At 38.8% G+C, this 24,808-nt stretch overlaps 2 protein-coding genes across 8 annotated transcripts in view; one reads left to right on the forward strand and one right to left on the reverse strand.

Annotated features, from left to right (window-relative positions):
• Nucleotides 1–24,808, forward strand: part of LOC134211297 (protein disabled) — a 313,162-nt gene that overhangs the window by 201,562 nt on the left and 86,792 nt on the right. The gene's annotated exons all lie outside the window — the stretch shown is intronic.
• The window catches only part of LOC134211299 (LIM and SH3 domain protein Lasp), a 185,629-nt gene that overhangs the window by 128,397 nt on the left and 32,424 nt on the right, over nt 1–24,808 (reverse strand). The window lies entirely within an intron of this gene.

The raw sequence follows: 24,808 nt of genomic DNA on the forward strand, positions 1-24,808 counted from the left end.
TACATTTAAGTTTAATTTGACACCTTGAACGAATTGATTGTTAGATATTTTCTCATTCAGAAACACCCAGATGTACATCGACTATGGGAGGATCCATTAATTACGTAACGAAAAAATTCTCAACCCCCTCCCCCTTTGTCACACTTTTTGTATGAATCATTTAAAAAAAAATGTATGGATTGTCACACTTTAGACAACCCCCTCCCCCTCTAAGCGTTACGTAATGTATAGATGCTCCCTGTGACATACGTCCAAAAAACATTCGATAACAGAGATAAGCCAGCCTAGGGCTGCACGTATCTTTAATAAACAAAAAACGTTCGGTAGAAGACCCGGATTGAATACCGCCGGAAATAAGTTTAAAAACTCCGTGATGAACTTTAAAATTTAAAAAGTCACGTTAATAAAGTAACCTAATTAAAAAAAAAGTTTAAAGACAAGCATGATTTTCATACATTTTTATCATGTTTGAGGATAGAAATCTCGATTCGTATCGATTCTATTTGGGTAAAATTTTACTAGGCACCTGTTTTCAACTTGAACATTCGATCTTTGAGTGAATTGTTTACATCTTTATTGATTTTGACCTCCGAATCTGGAAATAATTATAAAGAACCCACTTTTTTATATGGGACTTCATACAAGGGAAATGTCTTTATAATTATTTAACCATTCTAGCCGGGATAAAGTTAATTTTTCAAAATTGTCCTAGAGCAGTCCAAATATGTCTCAAACTTCTCTGAATAGTAGACGAGCCACTCCTAGTACTAGGTTTTCCATTTAGATTTCAAATTTTACCACTACACTTCTAGAAAGTTAGAGGTTTTTCATTGAGGAAACTAGCGGTTTTCTCTGTTGAATTTGATTACGTTCGGTATGTTCTATTGTGGTCAAATATTTGTCACAGAAAACCACAGATCAGTACATACCATGAAAAAGTAGACAAAATAGTATCATGCAAACATGTTTTTGTCAAGAATAAATGATTCTGAACAGAAATACAAAAGAGTAATTCGAAGTCCATTTTCGAGCTAAAACTAGTTAATGTTACTCATATTTTCAATAAGCATAAAACACTTATTCGATGATATTCGATAATATTTCAGTATAGCGAGGACGCATTTACGTTTATATTTTAGGATCCCGAAGAAAAATCTTGCGCAAATTTGCGCCATTTTGAAAGCGTAAATACCCCTATGTGCGACGTGAAGGACACGTTTTATGAATGTCTTGATAAAGCCTATGGCCCAAAGCATGGCGTGAAAATTGTTATCGGAGGCGCAACGCTCAAGTCGGTAGAGAGGACTTTTTCAATCCCCATAATTGGTAAGAGAGCCTTCACTCCGCTACCAATGACAACGGCCTACGGCTAGTAAATTTCGCTGCTGCCAGAGGGATGGCCATCAATAGCACCTACTTTGCACGAAAGAATATCCGAAAGCACACCTGGAGACACCCAAATGGTGAAACTTGCAACCAGATAGACCATGTTCTGGTGGATGGGCGCAATTTCTCGGATGTTATCGATGTGCGGATATTCAGAGGTCCGAACATTGACTCTGATCACTACCTCGTTGTCAGTAAAATTCGATCCCGGTTGTCAACTGTATCGAACGAAAGATCACAGCGAACGATGCGTTACAATATCCAGTGATTGTCGGCGGAAGGAGTATCGGCTGAGTACCGCCAGAAGCTCGACGAACGGATAAGTGCAATCAACGTTAGCGACAACATCAACGATCTATGGAGCGGTGAGCACAACAGCACGAGAAGTGGTAGGCACTGCACAGAGGCGACCCAGGACGGGTTGGTTCGATGTGGAGTGTCAGAGAGTGACAAACGAGAAGAACGTTGCCAGAAGCCGAATGTTGGTGTCCGGTACCCGATCAAATAGAGATCGGTACAAGGAAGCAAGAGCAGCCGAAAAACGAACCCACCACAGGAATAAGAAAGAGTACGAAGAACAAGTTATTAATGAGGCGCAGGAAAAAATGGAGCAGAACGATATGCGGAGGTTTTATGAGTCTGTCAATGGCGTGCGGAGAAAGACAGCGCCATCTCCCGTCAACAAGGGAATTTGCTGACAGATAAAAACGAAGTGGCTGCCAGGTGGAAGCAACACTTCGATACTTTGTTGAATAGTGGAAGTGACGGTGTATCAGTGAACAGATTAAATATTATCAACGATGGACAAGCTGTGGAGTCGCCAACACTAGATGAGGTTAAAAAAGCTATTAAAGAGCTGAAAAACAATAAGGCTGCGGGGAAGGACCAGCTGCCGGCTGAACTTCTCAAACATGGCAGTGAGCAGCTTTATGAAGTTCTGCACCATTCATTTCATTTATTTAGTTTACATCTAAACAGATAACACTGAATCAACAATTTGACGCCACAATACACGGTTCGAGGCCGCATCTCTCCATCCTCGGATACGCCCCACGCTCGCCAAGTCGTTCTGCACCTGGTCTGCCCATCTCGCTCGCTGCGCTCCACGCCGTCTCGTACCTGCCGGATCGGAAGCGAACACCATCTTTGAAGGGTTGCTGTCCGACATTCTTGCAACATGCTCTGCCCATCGTACCATTCCGGCTTTAGCTACCTTCTGGATACTGGGTTCGCCGTAGAGTTGGGCGAGCTCATGGTTCATTCTTCGCCGCCACACACCGTCTTCTTGCACACCGCCAAAGATGGTCCTAAGCACCCGTCTCTCGAATACTCCGAGTGCTTGCAAGTCCTCCTCGAGCATTGTCCATGTTTCATGTCCGTAGATGACAACCGGTCTTATAAGCGTCTTGTACATGACGCATTTGGTGCGGTGGCGAATCTTTTTCGACCGCAGTGTCTTCTGGAGCCCATAGTAGGCCCGACTTCCACAGATGATGCGCCTTCGTATTTCACGACTAACGTTGTTGTCAGCCGTTAGCAAGGATCCGAGGTAGACGAATTCCTCGACCACCTCGAAGGTATCCCCGTCTATCGTAACACTGCTTCCCAGGCGGGCCCTGTCGCGCTCGATTCCGCCCACAAGCATGTACTTTGTCTTTGACGCATTCACCACCAGTCCAACTTTTGTTGCTTCACGTTTCAGGCGGGTGTACAGTTCTGCCACCTTTGCAAATGTTCGGCCAACAAATCCGCGAAGCAAATAAATTGACTGGATCTGTTGAAAATCGTACCCCGGCTGTTACACCTGGCTCTCCGCATGACAACTTCTAGCGCAATATCGAGCAACAGGCACAAAGTCCATCAGCTTGTTTTAGTCCCCGGCGCGATTCGAATGAACTGGAGTGATCGCCCGAAATCTTCACACAGTTTTGCACACCATCCACCGTTGCTTTGATCAGTCTGGTAAGCTTTCCAGAGAAGCTGTTCTCGTCCATAATTTTCCATAGCTCTACGCGGTCTATACTGTCGTATGCCGCCTTGAAATCAACGAACAAATGGTGCGTTGGGACCTGGTATTCACGGCATTTGAAGGATTTGCCGTACAGTAAAGATCTGGTCCGTTGTCGAGCGGCCGTCAACGAAGCCGGCTTGATAACTTCCCACGAACTCGTTCACTAATGGTGACAGACGACGGAAGATAATCTGGGATATCACTTTGTAGGCGGCATTAAGGATGGTGATCGCTCGAAAGTTCTCACACTCCAGTTTGTCGCCTTTCTTGTAGATGGGGCATATAACCCCTTCCTTCCACTCCTCCGGTAGTTGTTCGGTTTCCCAGATTCTGACTACCAGTTTGTGCAGGCAAGTGACCAGCTTTTCCGTTCAGCAAGTTCAGCACCATATTATGTCGAAAATATGGGAAGACAAGGAAATGCCTGCTAGCTGGTTGGACGGCCTCATTTGCCCTCTCTTTAAGAAAGGGCACAGACTGGAGTGCGTCAATTACCGAGGAATAACCCTCATTAATTCGGCGTACAAAATCATGTCCCGTATTCTGTTCAACAGATTGAGACCACTTGCAAAGTTCTTCGTCGGCGAATACCAAGCAGGTCTTCGAGAGGGCCGATCAACGACGGATCAAATGTTTACCCTGAGACAAATCCTTGATAAATTCCGGGAGTACAACTTGCAGACACATCATCTGTTTATTTATTTCAAGGCGGCGTACGATTCAGTGAAACGGAATGAATTATGGCAAATTCTGCTTGAACATGGTTTTCCGGCGAAACTGGTACGGCTGATTCGTATAACGTTGGACGGATCGAAATCAAGTGTAAGGGTTGTGGATGAAATATCGACGTCATTTATAACCTTATATGGATTAAAGCAGGGTGATGCACTCTCGAATCTACTGTTCAATTTACATACAGCACTAGCCTTGCATAAAAGGTAAAATACCAAAAATTTTAGGCATAACATACTTAGGTATTTCAATACCTGAGGAATAATAATTTGTGATGCGTTTGGTATTGTAATAACAGAGTATGTTATGCCTGAAGTATTGTGCAAATTAATTTTAGGTATTATTTTTTGGTACTTTACCTCTTATGCAAGGCTAGTTCATAACAGAGTATGGTATTAATAAAAGAATGAGGTATTATTGAGGTAATTTCTCCTGCTCGGGATACCAGCAAAACGAAGTACATGGTCGCTGGCAATTGACAATGGTGACAAATTTGAAGTGGTAGAATAATTTGTGTATCTGCGAACATTAGTGCCGTGCGATAATGATGTTACCTGCGAGGTGAAAAGGCGTATTGCAGCTGCAAATAGGGCGTAACCAGCTTAAGTCGCGTAGTCTGCAAATGAAGACAAAATTCGCGCTGTATACTACTCTGATTATTTCGGTGCGTTTATACGGCCATGAAACATGGACGTTAAAGAAGGCTGATCGGAGAGCTTTCGGAGTGTTTGAGCGTAAGGTGCTGAGGACAATACTCGGCGGTAAACAGGCGAACGGTATCTGGCGGCGTCGCATTAATCGCGAATTGTACCAGGTGTATAAAGGGCTGGATATTATTAAGCTTATACAACATGGGCTGGACACGTTGTTCGTATGCCCGAAGAACGTCAAGCGAAGATAATATTTAGTAGAGAACCCGGAAGAGACCGCATTATTCGTGGAAGGCCACGTACACGATGGCTTTTTGCAGTTGAAGAGGACCTGAGGGCGCTCAATGTTCAGGGCGACTGGAAGCGATTGGCCCAGGATCGAGTCCAGTGGAGAAGGATACTCCATTCGGCGTAGGTTCATCGAAGAGATGTAGCCCATCAAGTATCAAGTAAGTATGCATCAATGAAACTTTTATTGAGAAAAAAATCAAGTCATTTCAGGCCTGCTGGCAAAAAATCAGCCCAATCGAATCGCTATGAATCGAGATATTGACTTCCCTATATGGCCATTTTGCATGGAAACCGAGCTTGTGTTTTACTTATTTCCACTAGAACTAGTGTATTGTTCTGTGTGCAGCAATATTCGACATTGTCATTGTGCTCCAGAGTTATTACATTATGTAGGAGAAGGTGCGCGTCGGCTGGCGGCCCTGGTCGGGTGTCGGCAACCCGACGTAATTTTTGACAGATAACCGATATGGACGATCTTTTTGTGCCGACTACCGATCCAAACAGATGCATATGTTTCGTTAAACAAAGAAAATATTTTTTCGATCAAGTAAAATTTATTCAGAATTTTTCTTTTCGGTAATTTGCTTAGTGTTACAAAACAAAGTAAATATTAAGCGTCGAAAAAGTGATTTGTTTACGTATTTACATACAAATCAAACTTATTCTATTTTGTGATTCAATATTGAATGTAGCGTTCGCAATTAATCTTTTATTTTCACTTTTCAAAATGATTGCTTATTTCAGTTGTTGGCACCCAAACATGGTCGGTTGTCGGCACCCTTTTTTTCAAGCGAATATCAAGACAAATCAAAGTTAATTGCAGAATTGGTTCCTAAGGTCCTACCTCGTTTATGGTTGCAAAAGATAGTGCATCGGTCAAGAATACAGATAAGATAAGAAATTATAACGCATATTTTAGGATGAGCAACTTCTGTTGCTGAAAAGACAACATTTCAGAACGAATGAACCATCAGCCTAAAACGTCAGCCACATATAACTATCAAAGGTTGCGCCAAGTGCCCTGCGGTGTTCTGCTAGTGCGTTTTAACGTATTATACCACTTTATTCTGTACGTTAACTTACTTACTTATGGATCCTGTACACCTCCGGTGGCGCAAAGGGCCGACTTGAAAGATCTCCATCCTGAGCGATGCCCGGCTATCGCTTTAACCTGTTGCCAGATTTCGGTCGACTTCTTTTATTTCTTTATTGAGGCTTCGCCGCCATGAGCCTCTGGGTCTGCCTCTGCTGCGATGTCCCGCTGGGTTCCAGTCTAATGCTTGTTTACAGATTTCGTTTCCGCCCCTACGTAGAGTGTGGCCGACCCAGCCCCACTTCCGATCCCGAATTTCTGTTGTTATCGGCCTCTGGTGACAACGACGATGGAGCTCGTTGTTTGAGATCCAGTTGTGAGGCCACCAGGCCCGAATTATATACCGCAGGCATCTGTTAATGAACACCTGCAACCGTTGAGTGTTCTCCACTGATACACACCATGTTTCGCTAGCGTATAACAGCACAGATTTCACGTTAGAATTGAAAATTCGTATTTTGGTGCGTTCACTTATCTGCCTGTTTTTCCAGATATTTCTTAAACTCGCAAAGGCAGCCCTTGCTTTCTTGATCCGTGCGCCTATGTCGATCTTGGTACCGCCGTCTGACGCCATTTGGCTACCAAGATATTGGAAGCTTTCAACATTCTCCACTGGTTGCCCGGCTACTGTGAAACTGGAAGGAGTCACCGTGTTTACATCCAACGATTTGGTTTTGTTGACGTTGATGACTAAACCTGCCGAGGAGGAGCGATCGGCAAGGTCGTTGAGCTTACTCTGCATATCAGAGCGCCGTTGCGCGAGTAGTGCAACGTCATCCGCCAATTCGAAGTCGTTTAGGTGCTCCATGGTTATAGGCTGCCATAACAGCCCGCGGTTTGGTTCACGGTCAATCGCATCTACCAGAATCTCATCGATTACGATGAGGAACAGTAACGGTGATAAAATACATCCTTGCCTCACACCAGCTACGACCCGGATACGGTCGGACAGGACCCCATTGTGCAGCACTCTACACTGTACGTTAAACAAGACCGAAAATGTCGAGGAAGCCTTTTCTATATATTTTTATATTTCAAATTAAACTCAAATTAAACAATGTTCATCTGACGTGTTCAAGATGATTCATCGTTGGCTGAAAGAAAAACGAATATCGATTCTTTATTTTAGGACCCAATCTCAGGTTATTAGCCACGTTGTGAGCGAAAATAACAATTTTTGAAAGCCTAATTAAATATCAATGTGATAAATAAGAAAACGTTAATCCACTTTATCAGCACCTTCTTATTTACCACATTGATCAGAATACTCGAAACGGTGGGTGCAGTTGAACGCCACAAACGTCAAATCAGATACTAACCCACAGATAAGCTGGCGGCCATTACCGCTCGCGAAAAACTGGATAATGTATTTAAATGTAATTAATTTCATTGCCATTTATATAATAAATCTTTATATTTTCAGCCATAACGCCAAGAATTCATATTTTTCCGTTTTTAATTTTTTTTTGGGGTGCCGACAACCGACCACTTTTTTTTATAAACGGCATAAAACCAACACCTAACAAAACTATTATTAAACATTTTACAGGGCTGGTAGCGATGAATGCCGTTCAAAATAGTGACTTTAGTGACCACCGATGACGAAAAAGTGACCAAATAGTGACTTTTGTATGAAGTCTTTAACTGGGTATAGAGCTACAAGATGCATTAGCGTTGTTACGGTATACTTCGTAGATTGCAAACTAGTGTACATATTATTTTTGAAATCTTTATCTAGAATGCTATCAGAAAACAAGAAAAGGCAAAAACAACAAAATCATGAGGATTGCTACTACTGGTCACGTTCATCTTTGCCGTAAGAAGGGAGAGGATAGAAGTAAGAGGCCAGTGACTGCGACACACTCATAAGTACCACGAAGTTGGATATTGAAGATGGTATTCGTTGGATCAGCCAGTAGCTAGCAATGTGACCATGGTACCATATTGAGTAACACCACGAGAAAGTATCCAACCGTCGTCATGGGAACAGGTAGTGAGTTACAAATTGTGCCACAAAATTATGTTCTCAATAACAACAACATTTATTATTTAATATGGGCACAAAGTTTTCTGTATAACAGCCAAAGAATGATATTAAATCATCTAATTAATTGATTTCTAGACAATGAACTATTTGCACTCACAAAGCTTATGAATCTTTGGTAGGACCATTTTTAAGACAAATATAACGTAATTAAAATAATAACGAAAATTTAAAAATACAATTTGATCCGTTTTTGAACTGTGGTTTAATAACAAATTTAAACGAAGTTTTTGAAATTTTGAACTCGACGTGGCATTCTGAAGGAAATTGTGAAAATCCAATAAAACCATGGTATCTTATAAGAAATCCAGAAATTTCAATAAACTATAATTTCTAAATCTCAGACTTTAGTATTAAAGTTATTAAAAAATGGGTGGCCAAATAATCTCGAGTTAAAAAAAAACTTTTAAATCTTATTAGTTTTGTTTTATTTAGATTTAAAAAAACCGACCAATTCATTCACCTCCACACTAGTTTTTTGGGTTAATAAACAGAATCCAATTAACATACATAAACAAAAACAGAATAATATTTCTGAATTATTCCAATCAAAAGATTTGAATTCAGTGGCTGAGGCTGTTCACTATCTTTGTTACCGAAGGGTATTAACGCTCACCAACAGACGTGGATTTGGTTCCAATTCTCCTCAATTCTGTACTCGATATTCGAGGTCAGCCTTTCGCATTTTAACAAATTCAGTATAGCATAGTTACGCTGTACTTCGTAGATTGGACACTAGTGATACTTATGTTTTTCTTTTGAAATCCTTATTCAGATTGTTATCAGAAATCAAGGTAGGTGTGGTCCTTGATTTTAATCTATATAATAAAAATGAAATGGTCTGTGTTCGTATACGCATAACTCGAAAACGGCTCGATGGATTTTCTTCATTCCTTCAGCAAAAATGTTCGTTATCGTTTCCGAGGGGGTTTATATAATATTTACTCATGCGAATATCATTAATAAAGTTGAGTAAATCGTAAAAACTAAAATTAAGATTCGTATTTAAATTTCGCATGGGCAGTTCACAGCGCGCATTTTTGCTTACTATATGCAGGACGACGTCTGCCGGATCAACTAGTCTAGGATAAAAATCACAAAAGCATGAGGATTACTACTCCTGGCCACGCTTATCTTCACCGTAACTTATGAGAGGAAGGAAGTGTTGATGTAGGACTTTGCGAAACTCTCATAAGTATCACATAGTTTGGATATTGGGGAAGGTACTCGTTGGGTCAGGATTTGCCTGTAGCTGACAATGTGACCTTGGTAGATCTTACACCTTAACGGTGTCTACCCAGCACTACGGGGACCTTCCGCATTTTCACAAATTTCATTCGCGAAGGAATAGATCATAGTTGACAAGAATCGGAAATAGCCTCACGATTTTCACAACACACTTCTTTGGTGCACATCTTCCAAATTCAATATATTGCTACCAGAATCACATTTGACTTGGCTTATAATAATAGAAGGTACAAATGATTTTTATTTTGAACTTTATTTCAATAGCCAATGCAAAAATAGTGACTTTGGTGACCATTTTCCGAAAAATAGTGACTTTAGTGACTTTTTGGTACAAATAGTGACTTTTTAGTGACTAGCCTCAAAATAGTGACCAAGTCACTAAAAAGTGACTCGCTACCAGGCCTGATTTTATGAAAGATAAAATAAATCAAATTTCTTCACCAGTTATTAGCTTATCCTTATAGGCTTCCATTGGTATGCAAACATCACCACTTTGTTCAACTGGGTGAAAATTATTAACCAAGAATAAAAGGGTGCCGACTATAGACCACCTTCCCCTACATGCAAAATCATCGGAATATCAATGAGAAATATTTTGTAATTTCGTACGGAAATTCCAATTAATTTTAAACAAGAAACTCTTCTAAGATCAATCAAAGTTTCAACGGAAAATAGTTCTAATTTCCACGGGAAATTTTCTGAATTTAATACAGGAAATTCTGATTTTCAACGGGAAGTTATTTTGGATTTACACAAAAAATTGTTTGACATTTCACGGGGAACTGCACGAGAAATTTATTTACATCTCTCTCAAGTATCTCTAATAAAGACATAATATTAGTTCTTCTAATATTAAGGAGGTTGAACTGCAGTTTTAATAAATTGAGCAATTGATTGAGAAAAAAAGATCTTTGTTGTTGTGACAAGCTGTGACTCACGATTGAACATAGTTTGTTACCGATTGAACAATACAACATCGAGATCCAAAGGCCAATTTACTTACAGCAATCAACAAACAGTCCGAAATTTCTGTCTGTTTTCTGCTGGGTTCGAACACTTCATGCGTGCAAATATTTAAAGGCGATATCTTACCAAGCCAAATTGAATTGAAAAAAGCGTTGGTAGTCTATTCGACAATGTACAAACTGTAAAGTCGATAGCGTGCCGCCAATCAGTATCCGCGCTACTAGACAGGAACACCCGGATCGTTTTATTACTAATTTTATAACCGTTGTTTGTCGATTACCCGAACATGTATTGCCAATAAAGTCCCCAATGCGGCACAAACAATTTGCCTATATTGACAGATTGGTCCACAGCTGAGGAGTGTTTCACCATTCGGTACTGGTTCAACTCAGTCAAGCTTTGCATGTGGCATTATTCTATAAATTTGGGATCCGCGTCGCTGCAAAATGGGCAATATGCAGTCATTAAATGGGTGATTTATTGTGGCAGACAAGAGTCCCCATGTGGTTTTCAATTAATATACAGTTAGATTAGTGAGTAAATAAATGGCATTTTGTATTTTAGGAGTTAGAAAAAGAGGAACGCCTCCCCGACTGCTTCGAAATTTGTTTGCTTTGCGTTGTGCAGCGTTTGATGATGACTACAAATCAGAATTCTGCAAACGCTCCATGGATAAATCATCATCATTCTGAATCACAATTCTAGTGATGTTTGGTTCTAACAATAAATGACGAATATGGTGCCTGGCATGAATTAAATGAATTAAGGGCTGTTGTCATCGTTTCACGGAAGTGGTGGTGAGTCACGTTTATTGAGCAATCGGGAATCAACGCGAGGGTTCTCCTGATAGCATTAGCATAAGTGCGTGGTTCACATGAATTTAATCATCCGTAAGGCAATGCCGTTTGCTATAAGAAGCACTTCCGCTAAAGAGCATAACCAAAACCAAAATGTGATTCTGTAGTGCGAAAAGTTCGCTCACGGTGTGGCAAAATTAGCCAGTGGCAAGGTCATTGATGCTCTTTGCTGAATTACCTCTTTTTACGTGCTTTCGTTCCTCAGCATTCGGTGGCGGCCCGGCAGTCAGTCGGCGTGCGAAGTGCATTCGAAACGAGTCGAGTTCCGTTGCCTTCTTCTGCCCATTATATCCCGGCTCTTGTTGTGTTTTGGTGAATCCACTCTCGCCCCCAAAGTCAACAGCACGCGAATAACCGGTTTTCGGGGAGGTTCTTGCGATCTTTCTTTCTTTTTTTTATTATTTTTGCTGCCTGCCTCGGCTAACCAACTTAAGGCTCCATCTGTGTCCATTACCCATGTAAGGCCACGGATCACCGATACTGCCTACACTGCCGGTCGCCGCCGCCGCTGCCGCCACAGCTCCAGTAAATCGGTAATAGTACTTGAACCGACCAACGTAAGAATCAGTCAGTCGGACGGACGGCGATGTTGCACTGTGGGCTAAATAAGGATTTTCCGAGAGGTGAAACAAACTAACTTCAATATCATTAAAAAAAAACAAAGTTTTTGGGTAATCATTTTATATTATTCAAACAGGGGAATTGTTCGATTTGATACCTTTTTTGCTAAGGGGCCGTACACATATTACGTAAGCACTTATGGGGGGAGGGGGGTCTGTCAATATCTTACGCGCCATATAAATAAAAAATCTTTTGTTTGGCAAAAATCTTACATGGGAGGAGCGGGAGTCAGAAAACCCAGAAAAATTGCTTACGTAATAAGTGTACGGCCCCTAATAAGCTAGTAAGGTAGAGTTGAACAATATCATCAGTGTAGACTGATATGAGACTTCCCGAATCTATCCCATATCAGTCACAAAACCAACTATCAACTCTGCACTGATATTACCAACGGGTGTACTTGTACTACCCATGATCGCATACTTCAAATATGAGTACTCATATGATACGAGTAGGTATCGATACTTCTAATTCGATATTTAGTGGTATCGATACTTTTATATGATACTACTTTAAAGTAAAAATATCGATACCTTAGTGGTATCGTTTCATTCCTACTTCTACGTGAAGTTAAACGATTTACAATGATATGGAAATGCTTATATCATCTTCCAAACTTAGACGCACATGTTCATGATAGAATTAAAGGCGAAAGTATAGATTTCATAGTTTCGTTAGGATACGGCATGAAGAATGTTTTATAGAAGTTGATTTGAAAGCGAGCGGAGGGCAATGTTTGTTATGGTATAAATCGCACGACCTTCCTTCTGCCAAACTTTCGTATGAAGGGAGAGAGAAAAATAACATTGTGGAAACTGATATATCTAGATTGGAAAAAGGAAGGTGGTAGACCGAGAAACTTACCATGGTTTGGGAGGATGAGGTTCTGCCGCATGAGTGGATGGAAGGTGTCGTGCGTCTCATATACCAAAGGGCGATAAGCTGGATTGTAGTAACTACCGGTCAATCACATTGCTGAACGCCGCCTACAAGGTACTCTCCCAAATTTTATGCCGCCGACTAACACCAATTGCAAGAGAGTTCGTGGGGCAGTACCAGGCGGGATTTATGGGTGAACGCTCTACCACAGATCAGGTGTTCGCCGTACGTCAGGTATTGCAGAAATGCCGCAAAAACAACGTGCTCACAAATCATCTATTTATCGACTTCAAAGCCGCATATGATACAATCTTTTCTTTTTTATCTTTATTTAAGTGATTTTTTAATTTTAAAATATGATACAATCGATCGGGACCAGCTATGGCAGCTCACGCACGAAAACGGATTTCCGGATAATCTGATAAAGTTGATCAAGGCGGCGATGGATCGGGTGATGTTCGTACTTCGATTTTCAGGGGCATTCTCGAGTACCTTCGAAACGCGCAGAGGGTTACGGCAAGGTGATGGTTCTTCGTGTCTTCAACATCGCTTTGGAGGGAGTAATACGAAGGGCAGGGATTGAAACGAGTGGTGGTGACCGCCGATAACGATACCAGCAGAGAAATTCGGAGACGCATAGTGTCTGGAAATCGTACGTACTTTGGACTCCGCAAGACGCTCCGATCGAATAGAGTTCGCCGCCGTACCAAACTGACTATCTACAAAACGCTTATAAGACCGGTAGTTCTCTACGGACACGAGACCTGGACGATGCTCATGGAGGACCATGCGCACTGGGAGTTTTCGAAAGGAAAGTGTTGCGTACCATCTATGGGGTGAGTGCAGATTGCAGACGGTACGTGGAGGAGGCGAATGAACCACGAGTTGCATCAGCTGTTTGGAGAACCATCCATCGTTCACACCGCCAAAATCGGAAGACTGCGGTGGGCCGGGCACGTAGCCAGAATGTCGGACAGTAATCCGGTGAAAATGGTTCTCGACCACGATCCGACGGGAACAAGAAGGCGAGGTGCACAGCGGGCAAGGTGGATCGATCAGGTGGAGGATGATTTGCGGACCCTCCGCAGACTGCGTGGTTGGCGAAGTGCAGCCATGGACCAAGCTGAATTGAGAAGACTTTTATGTGCAGCACAGACCACAGACCGAGAAACTGATAAAATTTATTTGTGTGAAATGTGATCCCAGTGAAGACAGAAATTGTGTTCACTATGCCATAAGATCGCTTTGAAATCTACAAAAACATTTAAAAATAAATCAATTTAAATTTTTCTTTCCATAATAACGCTCAATATTTTTCAAACATTTTGTATTTCTGGCCCCCAGTGGGCACTGGTCGGCTTTCTAAGGAAACTAACCTCATTGCAAATACACTCTCACGTGCAGTGGGATGGTGCACTTTGTGAGCTCCCAATGTAGCATCGCCTACAGGGTGACCCAGCAAAAAAGTATGTCCTCGAAAATCACTATGGGAACATCTTTCCAAGCCCAAGTTGTCATCTGATTGTCGACGATCCTCCTTCACTTTCTAGAAGTCTCAGGCAACCGTTCATCACCCGCCGACTGTCAGCAGTGCAGAACATTGTATCCGGTTCGGTTGTTTCGGTTGGGTTTAGTAGTGCGCAGATCGCAGAGGACTTCTCTGAAGTCTGAGTTTGCTCTCGGTCGTGTGGTTTCCAGTCCGAAGTAAACATAATTATTTCATTTATTTACCCACCGCAAATAGAATTATGAGTGTGACAGCGACAGCGGGTTGCCCAGCCAGCAAAAAGCGTATCAACATTCCCACGTGACTCCATCTCCATGAGAGCCTGATGGCGGTGGGTTGTGCCATCGCGCGACGGCTAGTGTTGGGAAGGAGCGTAGAAGAAGCGCATTATGATGGCAACAATGGCACTTAGCTATATGGAAACTACGAAAAAACTTGCTGACGGAAGGGAATTTTCTTGTGTATGATCCACATTTAGCTTGTGCAGGGTGTAAAGTGGATAATAACTTAATTTATCATGAGCTATTTTTAGAACCGTGTGGCTGGTTCAGTTAGTCTGTCACAGAAGAATTTGGGTAAACAAAACGCCTTGACTGGATTCGAAGAATTTGCTCGACATTTTGAATAATAATTACCTCAATTATTGTAAACAGATTTTGAAAGATGGAAACACTTTAAATTTTATTAAATTTCATAAACTCTTCGGAACTGCTACCCATTGGTCACAAATTGCATCGGCGCAACTTAGTATATGACGATAGGATGTCCTATAACAAATGTAGGCAATGCTTAACAGTACATACAGAAGAATTCATCGAACTCTTCAACAGAAAAATGAAAAAACTGGTATGTTCATTCATTTTGTCCAGATTACGGTAGTGTATTTTTGGTTTTCTGCATTCAATGGCAATCCCCTCTTTCAGACGTTTGAATAATTTAGAGATCATACTAAGTATTCACCTTCAACGAGAACGGGTCAAACTCATCATTCGACGGGAGAAAACAAAATCTTTTGATTACCAAACAAGCGATTCATTTGTTAGCACTGATTGGAACCAATGGCATGTGTCATTTCGATAACTCAGCTCCAATATTCACGTAACCTTGACCATAAACATAAATTAATAATAAAACCCAGAATAATTCACCTAGCGGTGAAGATGCCTTCTTGTACATAATGAAATGTGATTGACGTCGAAATACAACATTATATAGATAGATTAGATTAGTTTAAATTAGTTTGCATTCATTCTTATGGAAAGAATCAATGTTTTGTCAATAACTGCAGAGCGCGATCGGAAAAAAAAATCAATAGCAAAAAAGTATATGTGATATATGAAAATATCTGTTTAGAGCAAAGACATATTGAAAGCTTTATTTTATAATCACCCCCGGAAGAAAACGAACACAGCTTTTTGCCCCGGGGTGCATATTATCCCAAATTGCATTTTGTCAAGTTTTTTCGCCTGTTCATGCTTATACATATTAGTAATTTAATATTAGTATCACGGTTTAAATCATGCTAAATCAATCGCTTGAAGTTACATTTAGTTATATATGACATATATGTGTGAAGCAACTCTTTCTAGTAGAAAATTGAAAGAAATTTCTGTGTTAAATAAATATCAGTTTTGTTCGATTTAGAATTAACTCTTTAACTGTTTACGCTCCGAATGATCCATCGATTTTTTTAGCTGATCTTTTAACCTTTCGGTAAACCTTGGTATGAAATAGCACTTCAAACAATCCACACAGATGCGGAACACACAAACTGCGTTCCATGATCGGTCACGAAAAAATATTCGCGAACAGTCCACAGCAGCGTCATCTACCGCGGGCTCAAGATTTGGCGACGAACTTTGCTGCCATGCTGTGGTTGTAGATCTAGCTCAAGACCTTTAACCTTGAAACCTGCAGCCAATCCCATGACGACTGAGACGGGCAGGGGATTTAATCTCCCTGTGATCCGAAACAGGCTTTCGCGAAAGAAATAAAAGAAAAAAAAACCTTATCAAAGTCAGTATGTGAGCCTGTATAGGTGGTTGTTGTATGGTTCGCAAGAAGAGTCGAAGCTCATGTTGTGGTTGACGTCGTCGCCGCACCGCCTCGCCGCCTTTAACGAATAGCGAGAAGACGTGTATGTCGTAATAAAAATTAAAAGTACGAACGAACATCCAGCAGCACTGTCGCTCATACGATCAGAGCGATCTTTGTAAATTCCGGTTTGGACCGATCGGGTGCGCTGTGGTGGATATTTTTGTAGTTGTTGTTGTTGTCGTCATTCTGGTAAACATACCGACCTCGAATGGAATGGACAACCGATGCGGCTGGTCCTAGAATAGTGACCACTTCCGAATAGAGTGATTTTACGTTTGCGAAATGTTTATTTTTAAACGAGGAACATAGGACCAGACGTGTATGGAATCGAAAACAAAGGCTTTTCTGAGTTAAGTCTTAGTTATGCTGAAGAACTATTCTTTAATTTCTGAGCTGTGACATTAGTTACCTTTCAATTTATTGTTAATATGACCTTTTAGGTGGATTAGACCAGTTATTGTAATTCATGCAAATCGGATCGGTATAAGTGCTAGAAAGTGTTAGTCCTATAATCATTTTGAAATTAGTATATTGTAAAATGATTAGAAAGATATCGCAAATTAGGTAGATATCACATCAATTCTTCGAGTTGAGTCGATTTATATATGATAGTCAGCCTACGAGCTTCCAATAAAAAAAAATCTTTAAGGAGTGAAAATTAGTGTACAAAAAAGGTATACATATTTTTATGTGTAAAAAAGCAACAGTGTTCCAATGACTTATAACTGAGATACGATATTAATTCATCTTAGTGATCGGGATGTTCCAGACCAGTATGTGCCCAGTGGGCAAGTTTTGGAACCGAACCCGCCATGGCAGACTACTACCCGGTACACATTGGTTCGGTCTTGGAAAACCTGTATAAAGGTAACGAAGCCGAAGAGTTTGCATAATCGCCATTCGCTCGGACGCGTATGATTCGGAAGATAGACGGCTAGTTGCTACTGTGTACATTTCAGGCAGGCACCATATGTGCAAGCTCAGCGCCCTTACCAACGCCGTATGGGACGAGGCTGGTTTAAGGCGTGTGTGCACTAGACTGGCCCTCACTTTTAAAGGGAAATAGCATCAGCTTTCTCTCTGGTGGCTTCACATTCCGTGAAATAGAAGATTTTGAAATTATCAGTGCAATGTCTGACATTAAATCAAATGCTGTTGGGTAGCTAGTATTTTTTATAAAGTTCATTAATTATCTATTTCACACCCATTTCCATCGCATGTCACTGTAATGTAACAAATCCATCTCATCGCAAAAGACTGAAATGAAACACCAATTTTAACGGTTATTTTTAACTAGTTTATTTGTGGACGCAGTAGCGCCCGTGGCAAGTTTTTCAATATAAACGGTTCATTAACATGCGTAAAAACATGTGTAAAAAAAGTTTTATGATTTCTCGACGAATCATGCAAAATGGAGCAACTTTGCAAAAAATCCGTGTAAAAACAGAATCGGGTGTACATATATTCATCTCACGGCACCAATTACGTCGCTTCTGTCAACATGTGTGCTCACTGCTGAAAAAATCACAAAAATAGATAACAAATCAAAATTATTTTCCATTGCTGAGCGATTCCAAGCAACAGCATCAAAATTTAAGAAAATTTTTAATTCATGATTTTCTATTGAGTTGAAACTTTGCACAGTTTTTCAATTTCATCTAAATCGTCATTTTTCGATATCAAATCTTCATATTGAGTCACGACTAACTTTTCAAAAGGGTGTATGTGAAAATGGTTCAAAAATATTTAAGAAGCTGCACAGCAAAAACGGAATGTTCGATTGTTATGATTTTTTCAGCAAAGTTAGACAACTAAATGGTGATTCTTAAGAAAATGTGCACAGTAAAAAAAAATTTTTTGCCTTTAAAAATATCATTTTGTCACAAAACTCAAATATCTCAAAACCCTATCTTTTTCGAACGTAATTTTTTAGGGAAAACTGTCCATTATATTAGCTATCTACCATAAAAATTTGGTGATGGTAAACTAATAAACAAAAAAGTTATGACATTTCAAACATTTCACAATTTTCACATATAGTGAACAAAAAAAATTTCCGTGTATTTTTTTTTTTTCAAGAATCGCAGTTTGATGCTGTTTTTATTGTTAAGGGCCTTGCGTGAGTTAAACAAGTTGTTTGTATGATATTCCATATTTATGTATTCATCGATATTATGTATATTATATGTATAAATATTATATGTATAAATAAATAAAAATGAATTAATATTATCCTAAGTATTAAATTAAATGTGGCAGTTACACAATGTTGTTATAGAAACTCTAAGAGTTTTGGGTTTGAATTTTGGTATGGGTTATGATATCATGAAAACAGTTTATTAATACCTACTTATTTTTTATTTATTTTTATTCAAATTTTTTAAAATATCGAACACTTTTGAATTATTATCAGCACAGTTTGAGTATAGTTTTGCTTTAATTTTATTTTCCGACAATGGAATGAAACAGTGAAATTTTTGGGTTCCTTGGATCGTTTTCGCGTTATTAAATTGCTCGCTGAGCTCTGAAGCCTTTATTTCGTACTCTTCAGTAGTAGTAAAACAAAATGATAATTTGGTTAAATCTTTTTCTTTTCTACGATTTGCCCAATCAAAAAGTTCTTTCGCAGTTTTAATTGGATGCTCACGTTCTTTGGCTAAACTTGCTCTTGTGGCCATGCGCTTTATTGTTCCTCCAATAGCATCACAAGGACCTTTGCCATGTGATGTAGCAAAAAAATGCCATTCTGCATCAATTCCGTACATTGATTTAAATTGACATAGGCTCGAAAAATTCTTACGATTTTTGTACTGCGACGCTGCTCCATCAGACATGAAATATATCTTTTATGCTTATCAACGCGTAAAAAGTTAATCATTTTTTCAATGAACAAGTTTACGGATACTGAATCGTGTCTTAAATCTTCGGAAATGATAATAAAACTTAAGTGTTCAATTTGCGTACTTCCATTAAAATAAATAACGAATGGATGAATTGTAGCTTGTTGTACGTTCCAGTGATGGGACTGCACTTCATCTTGCAATACAAAGCTGTAATTTTCAGAAAAATCACAAATGACTAAAAATTCACCATTTTGTAATGTATTTTTCGTATTTTTTAAAAAGCTGGATTGTTCTGTTTTAATGAAATTGTGAGGGATTAAACTTTCTAATTTCAAGCAAAAATATGACACAAACTCATCTACAGGTTTTACAATAGTTTCTATGTCACACCTATCCGTGGTCACCCATTGCTCAAATGATAACTGATCAATATATTTTTCTTCAAACTCAGCGAATAAAGTATTTTCCAATGATGAAGAATCTGGACAATCCGAACAAGATCGTAGATAGCAATTTGATGTTGTATTTTCACACAAAAGACTACCAGTTAACATTTTAATATCCTTTGTTAAATTGATTCTTTTCAAACTATGTAAAATAAGATTAATATTCTCATGGGTTGTGCACACACACACATTATATGTTCCTGAATTGGAAAGAAGCTTACATTGCCTTGGCCGAAGGCTTGCAAATGAGGAAAAACCTATTTTAATATTATCGTGAATTTCCTTGAAGCGTGTGTACGCTTCTTTCAAAGTCGTCATCATTAATCGTTTTTGGATTGCTTGACGCTTTCCATCTTTGTTTACTGATACATAATCTTTTTGACCAGGCATAGCTCGACGTACTTCATCATCTTCGCAATATTGAACTACTATTTCTTTTGTCTCATCTGTTAATGCAATACTAGACCTAGTATTTTGGTTGAAAGACAGTTATTCTTCAATTGTTTTGCCTCTTTTACTGTATTTCTATTGGTTTTGAACTCATCAATGGCATCCTGAATAGACCACGAACTTGGCAGCATCGACAAAATCAATAATTTTTCTTTCCTTGTCGTGGCTGCATTCGAGAACCTTTCCTTCATATTTATAATTACCTCATCGTAGTCTGTATTTTCCACATCATCAGGTCCCTAATTTGAAGAGGTTTCTTCGTACAGCTTCGTTTATTTCACGGTATTTTTCTCCGGGTAATAAACGTAGTCCATCTTACTCCATTTAATCGGAGTCACTTTTATCCCAGCTATGCCCTCGTTAAAGCGTTCGATGTTGACCTTTTGGATACACTCATCTTCCGATTGATTTGTTGAAACAGATTTCGCTGATGGTACGGTGGCAAGGCTATCAGCACTTAATACTTCTGGTAATTCCTCAGTTGTTGTCGATACATCTGGCAATTCCTCAGTTGCTGTCGTTTTCGAACTTCCTGCGCTCTGCTCAACCGATGATATACAGATTGCTCTTTTGTCAACGTTTAGACGGCAGGACGTGCAAATGCGTAAATTTGTATTCAATGTGGACATTGGAGCATAACCAGTCGCTTTCAGTTTATCTATGGTGCTTTCGGTGAGATTTCGTAACTCTTTTGAACACTTTTTTCCATCAAACGGCCTACAACAGTTGAGAAAGCGGCTACTCATGTTGTTCGTAATATTTCAATAAACAAAATCACTTTTAAGTTTTTACTGACTAGTTTGGTGTCATTTGCTTGACTGAAGAAAAAAATTACTATAAGATCTTTAACAACCTTAGTAGTAGTAATTTTTTTGCTTTTTCGTGAGCATTGTCATGGTATGTACCTATCATGCATTTCTCGGGAACTTTTTCAAATAGGCGTATGTAACATTTTGATCAAGCTGAGAAAATGAGCTTGAAAGTTTTCAGATTTCATTTTTATTCCTATTTAGAAACTAATCATTTTTATTGCAATTGAATACACCTCAACGATACATTATGAAAAGGTTCATCGTCACTGACCTTGAAATCTGCACTGCGTGTGAACATTTCAGTTATTTTGATAAAAATATATGTTACAACGTTCTGCAACAGATAAATCACATACGTCGTTTTGATACGTCAGTATGACCGAGGTCATGCTACTTTCGTCGAAATGTTACGCTGCTCCGTACGCTGCATTGTTGATACGTCGAAATGTTGCGTCAAGTTGAAACGTTTCACGCACATGCGACAAAAAATTGCAACACTTACAACACAACGTAACAACATTTGCTGCAGAAAACAACGTAAAATGTTTTTCTTAACGAAAATCAGAATATTTAAGCGACATGCTTAATTTTGAAATCAGTGATGAAAAAGTACAAGCAGATGCACGTTTTAAACTATTTAGTTGTTCGAAAAAACTTTTTAAAGTACATTTTCTGCTAAGCGGTGTATGTGCAATATTTTCAACAATGATGTTACACCGTTTTGCAAAATATTGATTTACATTTTTAAAAACACATTTCCATGTAGCTTTGAAGATATACACATTTTTAGATGAATTTGATGCCATATGCTGTTGAAAACGGGTTTGTTTACAATTTGCGACATACGTCGTTTTGAAAAAGTACCCGAGATTTGTTGTTGTTGAAGATACCCGTTTCCTCCCGATCATAAAGTCTATTCTCTAAGAGGTATATTTTTTGCAGGTAAACTATAGACGTACACGTGTATATAAATCTTTGATTTTGCAGCTTTTGTCTTAAAAATAACATTTCTGATATGTTTCTATCAACGTTATTATCAACAGGTTTCAACACTATTAAAAGAATTTTTCGCCAGTCACGTGCAATGAAAATTATGACACTATCAATACTTTTGATCACAACACTGGATCGTGTCTAAGTTTCTTATAGATGCTATGAATAATTAAATCAAAATATCATGAAAACAACTTGTTTAAATCACGTCCCTTAACAATAAAATCTGCATCAAACTGCAATTCTCGAAATAACTTACACAGAAAAAAATTTTTTTACTAAATGTGAAAATTGTGAAATGTTTGAAATGTCATAACTTTTTGTTTATTAGTTTACCATCACCAAATTTTTATGGTAGATAGCTAATATAATGGACCGTTTTCCCTAAAAAATTACGTTCGAAAAAAGATAGGGTTTTGAGATATTTAAGTTTTTGTGACAAAATTATATTTTTAAAGGCAAAAAATTTTTTTTACTTTGCACATTTTCTTAAGAATCACCATTTAGTTGTCTAACTTTGCTGAAAAATCATAACAATCGAACATTCCGTTTTTGCTGTGCAGCTTTTTAAATATTTTTGAACCATTTTCACATACACCCTTTTGAAAAGTTAGTCGTGACTCAATATGAAGATTTGATATCGAAAAATGACGATTTAGATGAAATTGAAAAACTGTGCAGAGTTTCAAATATTTTCGAAATGGTCGCTCAGGATCGACTGACATGCCCCCGTGGAATGCCTCTGCTTTTTTATTGATGGGATGAACATTGGAGTCATGAAATGAAGTCCAGGAGCAGTTCCCCCATTTTTATGGCCCTTCTACCATTTCAATAAACATTTTTCGAGAACAGAGAATAAGTGTACCAAATCTGGTTGGAACTGGTCCTGGGGGTTGGGAGTTACACTGAATTGCTCGTTTTCTAAAGATAACCCTTTCCATTACAGCCTCCCCCTTTTCCCATTCCAAAAATAAGTTTTTGATAGAAGGCTCGGAGACCCATAGTGTTATATACCAATCGACTCAGCTCGACGAATTGAGGTGATCCCAAGTAACAGTTCAGGTTTTATTCCGCTCTAGGGATGGTTTACAAGATCAATTTATAAGATCTAACAATAAAACCCAATATTACACGACAACCTTCTGATGACCACTATAAGTGTAAGATATGACGAAGTGGCCCTCTCTAGATAACCACTATAAACCTGTTATAAGAGTATTTAGAAATCCTTTTAAAACCACCTGCAAAAAAGGGAATTTGGATGCAACAGCTGTCAGAAATCTTGCTTAAAAAAAAGGGAAACAATACTTTGCAGAAAAATAATAACAACATAAAATGTTGATAAAAATCATTATGAGGACAAAATAATGTTATTGTCGGATTGTTTTACAATGTGCTTCCATCGGAATGATGTGCGCGTTCAATTTCATGATAAAAACTAGGGAAAAAGTGAGATTAAATACCACGCGCTCTCAAAATAATGTAGTTTTAGCCATTACATTTATGATAATTGTAGCAGTAATATCCCTAATCTCCTTTGAATATATTGATATTTCTCCCCAATATATTTCTAATGAAAATCAATGATCAAAAAAGTGTGGTAAAACAGTGATGTCAGTGTCAGTGATAAATTTTACCGACTTGAAAATGCTTCTCCATTTTCAATATGGCCATCATAAATTTTGATTAGAAAAGTGTTGCTTTTATTAAACACCTTTATAAACTCTTTGCAATGCAAACATTCTTATTGGGGTTACTCATTTCACCACATTACGACCAAAAATTTTGGTTTTGATCGAGCTGTGTAAATATGATTTATCACGCTCTCCATCACAACTGTAAAGTCGCTCATAAGCTCAATAGGCGTTTGACGTTTGAAGCTTTTTCAGCATATTAATGAGTGGTTCATTGATAGCAATAAGATCGACAATAAAACTGAGCAACTAGCTATGGTGATTGCTGTTATAAATCCGCTATAAGAATTAAATAAATTCAAGAAGCATGGAAATTGTTACTTGGGATGTCTGTTTGTGTGTATGTATGTATGTGTGTGTATGTGTGAATGTGTACAAAATTTTGTAGACACACTTTCTGGAACTTAGCATTGGCCGAATTACTCGCGACAAGTTCCATTCGACTGAAAATCCTGTCCCATTGTTTGCTATTGAAAATTGGCCAGATTGGAATATGGGATCAAAAGGTATGACCAAAATACTATTTTCTATGCACAAAACACGCTAAAAACACTCACTCATATTTTCATATTTTTTTTTATATAAGTGTGGTCAAGCCTAATCCAGATGGTAGCTAAAGTCGGAAGGGTATGATAGGCAGGGCGTGTTGCAAGAATGCCTGACAGCAACCCTGCAAAGAAGGTGTTCGCTTGTTATGTAAACTAAATAAATGAAAAAAAAAATGTTTTTTTAATATAGTTATTAGACATTATTCTGATTCTTTTCAGCAGTTTCTGCAGCTTCAAAAATTTTACATGAACTTTTTATTTCTTTTTTTATAGAAAATTTCAAAAAAATAGCGTGAGAAATTCCGAGGAGATATTCTGAACTTTCAGAAGAAATTGTCTTTAATTGCCACAGAAAATTGAACATGTCATATATAACTGAATTGAGTGGGAAATTAAGAACCAGGCAGCGTCGTGACAGATTTTACAGAGCGTCGCGCTAATGCTAAATTATCTGTGGTGGCATGTTGCCAAAACTGTCCGTGGCGGTAGCGGACATGTCAATCCACGTCATCCACGCTACAGAGATAAATCATTTTCTCTCTCAAATATAAGGCATATCAAATCCATTATATTGTTTTTTTAACTAGGATTGCACATTTATTTTATTGTGTGAAGTATTTTTTCTTTTCTACTGATTTTT

Source organism: Armigeres subalbatus, chromosome 2, assembly GCF_024139115.2.
Source record: "Armigeres subalbatus isolate Guangzhou_Male chromosome 2, GZ_Asu_2, whole genome shotgun sequence".
Lineage (NCBI taxonomy): Eukaryota > Metazoa > Arthropoda > Insecta > Diptera > Culicidae > Armigeres > Armigeres subalbatus.